Source organism: Podarcis vaucheri, assembly GCF_965113315.1.
Source record: "Podarcis vaucheri genome assembly, chromosome: 8".
Lineage (NCBI taxonomy): Eukaryota > Metazoa > Chordata > Lepidosauria > Squamata > Lacertidae > Podarcis > Podarcis vaucheri.
Genome location: NC_138766.1, coordinates 87,781,378 through 87,789,379, shown reverse-complemented (window position 1 = coordinate 87,789,379; position 8,002 = coordinate 87,781,378). Strand labels below are relative to the sequence as shown.

Here is an 8,002-nt window from a genome sequence, read left to right as displayed (position 1 = left end):
GACATTCTGGGATCAAATGAGAAACTGGGACAGCTTCTTCAAATCAGGGACATCACTGGAAAATAGGGACACTTGGAGGGTCTGGTCAGGAATGAGTGGAGTTGGGGATCCAAAGTTGAAGAAAACCCACCTAGGCCATGATTTCTGATCGTTTGACCTCCACATTTAAAAATACTCTGACCTGTTTTCTAAACTGTATGAGAATCACTTGCCTCCAGTAGACCTCTATTTTTTCTTTGTTTCTGATGAGTGGCTGGTTCTGGACATGTTTTCTTCTTTCGAAGAGGCATGCTCAGACCAATGACTCATCCAGAGACTCAATGGTCTCCTTAGAGATCTAGTTATTCTGCTGCAACTCTGCAGTGAAGTGAGTGAAAGATAAACTTGCCTCCTTCTAGTTCGCAGGCACACCCAGAACAGTGGCTCTTGCAGTGACATAGTGAGGTCTGCCCCATAAAGAGACCAGAGGAGAGCAGGCAGTCATGTAGAGTTGCACCAGGCATCCTCCATGGAAGAGCTCTTTGGGTTCACAGAAACCCTTTATTAGACCACTCATGACACACAGACACTATTTCACATGCCAATTCCATTATAAGACTTCTTTAGCCCTTATTTAACTGCATTCTGCAGGAGAGCTTCTCAGTGACATTCAAATGATACTAGAAGCCTTCTCTATACCCTCCAACATTTCTCTGATGGAAAGAGGGATGTCCTGTTCCATAGCAACAACAATAATAACTTTATTATTTATACCTCACCCATCTGACTAGGCTGCCCCAGCCACACTGGGCAGCTTCCAACATATATAAAAACTTAACATTAAACACTAAAAAGCTTCCCTATACAGCCCCGTGGTTTTCCACAGATCTGAGAGCAATGAAACAATCGCTGAGACGGCTAGAGCGCTGGTGGCGGATAACTCATCCTGAAGCTGACCGGACACGGGTTAGAGCTCAATGTTGAGCCTACCAAGTGGCGATAGCAACGGCGAAGAAGTCTTACTTCACTGCCTCTATTGCATCTGCAGAAAACAGCTCAGAACCACTCTTTCAGGTGGTTCACAATTTAGTGGAACCACCTGCTCCATCGGGACCCAGTAGTGGCCACATGATCTCCTGCAATGATTTTGCAAAGTTTTTTGCCGATAAAGTCGCTCAGATTCGGTAAGAGATAGACTCCACTATGGGAGCAGGGCTGGGGTGGGAGAGTGCTAGAGTCCTATCTAGTCAAGTTGCGTGGGATCAATTCCAATCTGTTACCTCTGAGGATGTGGACAGGCTGCTTGGATGAGTGAAACCAATCACCTGTCTCCTTGATCCTTGCCCATCCTGGCTTATAAAGCTAGCCAGGAAGGGCTGGACAATGGGCTTCATGGGGTGGTGAATGCTTTTCTCTGTGAGGGAGCCTTCCCAGACCCACTGAAAGAGGCAGTTATCAAACCACTTCTTAAAAAAACATATTTAGATGCGGACGCGGGTGGCGCTGTGGGTAAAAGCCTCAGCGCCTAGGGCTTGCCGATCGAAAGGTCGGCGGTTCGAATCCCTGCGGCGGGGTGCGCTCCCGCTGCTCGGTCCCAGCGCCTGCCAACCTAGCAGTTCGAAAGCACCCCAGGGTGCAAGTAGATAAATAGGTACCGCTTACCAGCGGGAAGGTAAACGGCGTTCCGTGTGCTGCGCTGGCTCGCCAGATGCAGCTTTGTCACACTGGCCACGTGACCCGGAAGTGTCTCTGGACAGCGCTGGCCCCCGGCCTCTTGAGTGAGATGGGCGCACAAACCCCAGAGTCTGTCAAGACTGGCCCGTTCGGGCAGGGGTACCTTTACCTTTACCTTTAATATGGCCAACTATCTCCCAGTCTCAAATATTCCATTCTTGGGCAAGGTGATTGAGCGAGTGGTTGCTGAACAACTCCAGGCACGCCTGGAAGAAGTGGACCATTTGGATCTCTTCCAGTCAGGATTCAGGCCTCACCATGGGACTGAAACTGCCTTGGTCGCACTGATCAATGATCTCCGGCAGGCTAGGGACAAAGGTGAGAGCTGTTTCCTAGTTCTGTTGGATCTCTCAGCAGCTTCTAAATACCATCGACCATAACATCCTTCTGGACCGTCTAGAGGGGCTGGGAGCGGGGTGCACTGTTATACAGTGGTTCTGCTCCTTCCTCCTGGGCTGTGTTCAGAAAGCGGTGGTGGGGGATGAGTGTTCACACCCCTGCGCTCTCACTTGTGGGGTCCCTCAGGGTTTCTGGCCCCCATGCTTTTCAACATCTACATGCAGCCGCTGGGAGAGATCATCAGGGGGTTTGGGCTGGGTGTTCATCAGTATGCGGATGATACCCAGCTCTACCTCTCTTTCAAATTGGAACCAGTGAAGGTGGTGAAGGTCCTGTATGAGTGTCTGAAGGCGGTTGGAGGATGGATGGTGGCTAATGGATTGAATCCTGACAAGACAGAAGTACTGTTCTTGGGCGACAGGGGACAGGCTGGTGTGGAGGACTCACTGGTCCTGAATGGGGTAACTGTGCCCCTGAAGGACCAGGTGCACAGCCTGGGAGTCATTTTGGAATCGCAGCTGTCCATGGAGGCACAGGTCAATTCTGTATCCAGGGCAGCTGTCTACCAGCTCCATCTGGTACGCAGGCTGAGACCCTACCTGCCTGTGGACTGTCTTGCCAGACTGGTGCATGCTCTGGTTACTCTTGCTTGGACTATTGCAATGCGCTCTACATGGGACTACCTTTGAAGGTGACCCGAAAACTACAATTAATCCAGAATGTGGCAGCTAGACTGATGACTGAGGGCAGCCGCTGAGACCATATAACACTGGTCCTGAAAGTTTTGTTTTTTGTTTTTTAAAAAACCTCTGCTTAAAAACCTCCAATGAAGGTACCCCACCTTCTGAAGTAGAGCATCTTGGCTATGAGACCTGAAAGACCTGCCAGTGTGGTGTAGTGGTTAAGAGCGGTGGACTTGTAATCTGTTGAACCAGGTTTGATTCCCTGCTCTTCCACATGCAGGTGCTGGGTGACTTTGGGCTAGTCACAGTTCTCTGAAGTCTCTCAGCCTCATTCACCTCAAAGAGTGTTTGTTGTGGGGGAGGAAGGGAAAAGGAGATTGTTAGCCGCTTTGAGAATCCTTAGGGCAGTGATAAAGCGGGATATCAAATTCAAACTCCTCCTCCTCCTCCTCCTCCTCCTCCTCCTCCTCCTCCTCCTCCTCCTCCTCCCTGCCTTGCAAGCCTTTTTCCACCTGGGCTAAGAGGGCAGAGCCCTGACTGACTCCAACTACAAAAGCTGAGGCTGCAGAATAGTTTCTTGGGCTGGTGAATTTTTTAGGTAGATTGGTGGAGGAAGGATGGTTGCTGCTGTTATTGACATTTATTTTTGTATCTTTATTTTGGATGATATTATGATTTACGTGGATTCCCCCCGCCATTTGGTTGCAAACTTTTGATGTTTTATTGTTTATGTTGTTTGTGACCACTTTCGTTATAATTGTAATTATGTATTTTTTTTCACATTGTAAGCGGCCTTGAGCATGGTTTTAATTATGGAAAGGCTGCATATGAATAACAGTATGTATGTATGTATGTATGTATGTATGTATGTATGTTGTGTGTTTCATTGTAGAACAGCTCTGTAGAAGGCATCTGAAAGAAGGCAGGGAAGGTTCCTGCCAGACGTCTAGGCCCCACAGGTCAGGCTCTGCCACAATAAATATTCCCTAGGTAAAGGTAAAGGTACCCCTGCCCGAACGGGCCAGTCTTGACAGACTCTGGGGTTTGTGCGCCCATCTCACTCAAGAGGCCGGGGGCCAGCGCTGTCCAGAGACACTTCCGGGTCACGTGGCCAGCGTGACAAAGCTGCATCTGGCGAGCCAGCGCAGCACACGGAACGCCGTTTACCTTCCCGCTGGAGCGGTACCTATTTATCTACTTGCACCCGGGGGTGCTTTCGAACTGCTAGGTTGGCAGGAGCAGGGACCGAGCAGCGGGAGCGCACCCCGCCGCGGGGATTCGAACCGCCGACCTTTCGATCGGCAAGCCCTAGGCGCTGAGGCTTTTACCCACAGCGCCACCCGCGTCCCTAGCAAATATTCCCTAGCAAGGGCTAATTGAACTTCAGGGCTGTGGGGAACTACAAGAAGTGCCCATCAGAGGTGAAGCATAAGGGATCAGATGGTCCTTTCTGCTTAGGCTATTTGGGGCTTTGGAAATTCACACAAACACCTTGAACCTGGTCCAGAAAAAGAAACTGGCAACCAGTACAGCTGCCACAGCAGAGGAGCAACATATTGCCAGTAGTTTAGTCATGTAATTAGTTTGGCTACTTCATTCTGCACTAGCTGCAGGTTCTGAGGCAGATACAGGGGTAGCCCACATAAAGTGCATTGCAATAATCAAGCCTCGAGGTTACCAGTGCATGGACCACTGCGGTGAGACAATATACTGGCTCATGTCTGCATTCCATTATATAACTTGCATGCATTGACCCTAAGAACTGCAGTCCTAGGCATACTAATAGAATCAGGCTAGTTGAATGCTCTGACTGCTCCAGGTGTGAGGTCACCTGTGAGGTCACCACTGAGTGTCTATTATGCTGTATGAAGAACCTTCCAATCTCCTCTGGGCCGTACCAGGAGGAGCCAGCAGGAGTCATGAAGGACCAGCCACCCTCATCACATGCTTCCAAAGAGACAAATGAAGTACCCTTTGAACTGCATCCCCGAGCAGATGCCATCCGCTCCAAGCTGATCTACACTTTCTATCTGATTGACTATCTACGGGGGCTAGGCAGTGCTATTCCACGCCATAACATACGAGATTTCCTGGACCATCGGAAGCTAAAGAAGCTGATGCTCACAGACCATCACCAGCTGGTGCGCTTCAATGTTGCGCCCAAACGGAATGTCATGATCACGCGAGAGAAACGCTGCCGTAATCGTATCCGCGTGCGCTGCAGCCGCTGGCCCCCTGTCGCCATGTGGGCTTATTCAGTCCTGAACAGCCAAATCTTCAAAGTCTTCATGATCTTCCTCATCTGCCTGAACATGGTGGTCCTCATGATCTTAGTAGAAATAAGGGATAAGTTGGAGGACCACTTTGTGAAAATGAAGATAGCAATGGAGGTGATCATCTGGGTCATTGTCCTCATCTTTTTGGTGGAAATTGGGCTGAACTGGGCTGTTAGCTTTCAGGATTACTTTAAGAACTCCTGGAATGTCTTTGACTGCACAGTCACCATCATATCCTTTATCCCTGAGTTGATACTCCTTGTTGAAAAGAAACACAGCAAGGCCATCACATACTTCCTCCAGGTTTGCCGTGTGCTGCGATGCTTAAAGCTCTTCCCTAGACTCCGGCAAATCCGGATCCTCATTATGGCCCTCTTCAAAGCAATGAAAGCCATGAGCTTCATCCTGGTGCTCCTCGTCTTCTTCTTCTATATTTTTGCCGTATCAGGCATTTTCTTCTTTGAGAGCTACACTCGCTCAAACCTGGACGACCTAGAGTACAACAAGTATTTTCAAGACATGCCCAATTCACTGGTGACCATCTTCATTCTCTTCACCATGGACCATTGGTATGCTCTGCTGCAGGACACATGGAAAGTCCCAGAGATAAACAAAGCAATCAGTGGCTTGTTTATCTGCTTGTGGCTCCTCATTGGGGCATTCATCTTCAGAAACCTCATGGTGGCCACCATGGTCACCAATTTCCAGACCATTCGGAATGAACTGAGTGAAGAAATGAAGCAGATTGAGACTCAGCAGAAAGCTGACAAATTTAAGATGGAATTGCTGGAAAAGAAGTACAGCTCACCCCAGGGGCAGGACAAAATGAGCATGGGGCCATCCACAATATACAGCATACCAGAAGTCGAGGCTGGGCCTCTGGATTGGGAAACATATGTCCACAAGAACCTGCCAGGGCTATACGAGGCTGCTAATGACGAGCAGGTCATTTGGCCGCGTGACGCCCTCTTCCGCTACTTTGAGCTGCTGGAGAAGCTGCAGTATAACCTGGATGAGCGCAAACAATTGCAGAATTATGCCGTCTTGGCTCTGTCAAACCTGGAGGACAAGGAGTGATGGCTTCTGAAGGAACAAGAAGATGCAAGTGTGGACTTCTGCTTCTATTAGACTAGAACTGCAAGGAAAGATCACAAAACCACCCGGTCTGCAGGTTTTGGACACTTTTTGATGTCTCTAGGGTTTCATAGCATTGGTGAGCAAGGCACACCAGGGTGCACTCTCAAATGCCACATTTTCCTGTGGGCCAGACAGACATCTGTTCTGCACATATGTAATATTTGATCTACAAGAATAAATTCCCCCATACCCCAGAAAGTTGGCATAAGACACAACAATGGACCAAAGAGCCAACTTTTTATTAATTAACCACAAGTGTCTTGCAATAAGCTAGGAGTGACCTGCTTGAACGCTGGGGATATCCTTCCCTAGGGGAGGCAATGGAATGAACACCTCTGTTTCCTGTTGAGGAAACCTCACTCTGGCTTCTGGATCAGAGGATTGACTGGTCCATGCCCTTCCTTTTCCACTCACCAAAAGTTGAGCTGGGAAGCGCTAGTTTGCTCCATTTCTTACCTGTTCTATTCCTGTCAGATGGGTGAAGCTTCTAGGAACCAAAAGTCATTTCCTTCTTCATCCACTTGAGCTGGCCATTGATGTCTGGTAGGTGACACGGTGTCCCTTCAACATCTCAGTGAACCACAACCCCATTTCCTTTTCTCTCCTTGACCACACTCCCTACCTGTTGTGGCAAAACCAAGAAGTCCATTCTTTCTTATTTATATTGTTTGTGGGCATACGGGTATTTGGTTTTTCTGTTTGTTGTTTTTTCGGTGGAGGGATTTTGTGTGTTTGTTTTTTGTTTTGTGTTTGAAAATTTAATAAAATATTTTATAAAAAATAAAAAATAAAATGATTGATTATGGTATTGCCTTTCTTCCTGAACTCTTACTTATTTTAAGTATTTATTTAAATCGATTCAATGAATTGTTCATTCGAGGCTCAAGGCAGCTTAAAAAATTGGTAAGAACAAGTCAAAATATGATGGCTTGGATCCAAAGGTCCTCTTTCTCTGTTGGAAGGAGCATTTCTTGTTCATCAGAAGGACCACTTGCATCCAAGGAAGATTCCCATTAGAAAAGAAAGTGGCATCCATCAGAGGAAGGGGAACTGTGGATCCAATCCAAAAGAAATAAAAAAAAAGAACACAGGATTAGATATATTACTCCAAAAGAAAATGGAGAGGTTAATCTGTATCATCAAAGACCAAATGGAAGAAATGAGACAGCAAAGAAGGGAAATGACACCTCTAAAGGCACTGATTCTCTTCACTCTGGTTTTCATACATGTTAGAAAGACATATTTGGGCCTGGCCAGATGACCAGAGTTGGGGGGGGGCTGATAAAGTGAGAGGCAACATTTGAGCTTTGTGGGGTCCAGGTCCGTGGGGGCTGGTCTACGGGAATTATTGAGACACAGCCCTCCCACCAGAAATGTCAGGCAATCTAAAAAAAAAAAAAAACATCTTAAGATCTCAAACACTCTCTTTCCTGTCCCCCCCACACTTTATATTTCCTTGAATTTACTGAGGCTTTTCTACCAACCTTCATGGACCATACTGGCCAGGGCTGATGGGAGTTCTACTCCAATAAGATCTGGAGGGCCACAGATTCCCTATTCCTTATTTATATGTTTTCATGACTTGGACGGGCGGCAGCTGATAATTCTTTGACTTGGTAGGGCTGCAATTTTCAACCTTGCTTTTCTCATCACCGTAAGACTTGTACAGCATGTGCTTAGAAAAGTGTGCCTTTACACATGTGCAGAGTGCCATTGCTTTTTCCTCTCTAACCCTCTCCCCCCCGCAAAAAAAATATTCTCTGCACGTTAGCTATTGTCTACAGACAGGGAAAGATTTACATACCAGATTGACACTACACCTCTAATTTTGAAATTCAGCTATACTTCATGGCA

The 8,002-nt window shown here is 47.5% G+C and overlaps 1 pseudogene across 1 annotated transcript; it reads left to right on the top strand.

Annotated features, from left to right (window-relative positions):
* Positions 1–4,591: 4,591 nt before the first annotated feature.
* LOC309539832 (cation channel sperm-associated protein 2 pseudogene) lies at positions 4,592–6,346 on the top strand (annotated as a pseudogene). Its single transcript has one exon. The product of its transcript is annotated as a cation channel sperm-associated protein 2 pseudogene (transcript).
* The last annotated feature ends 1,656 nt before the right edge of the window (positions 6,347–8,002 follow it).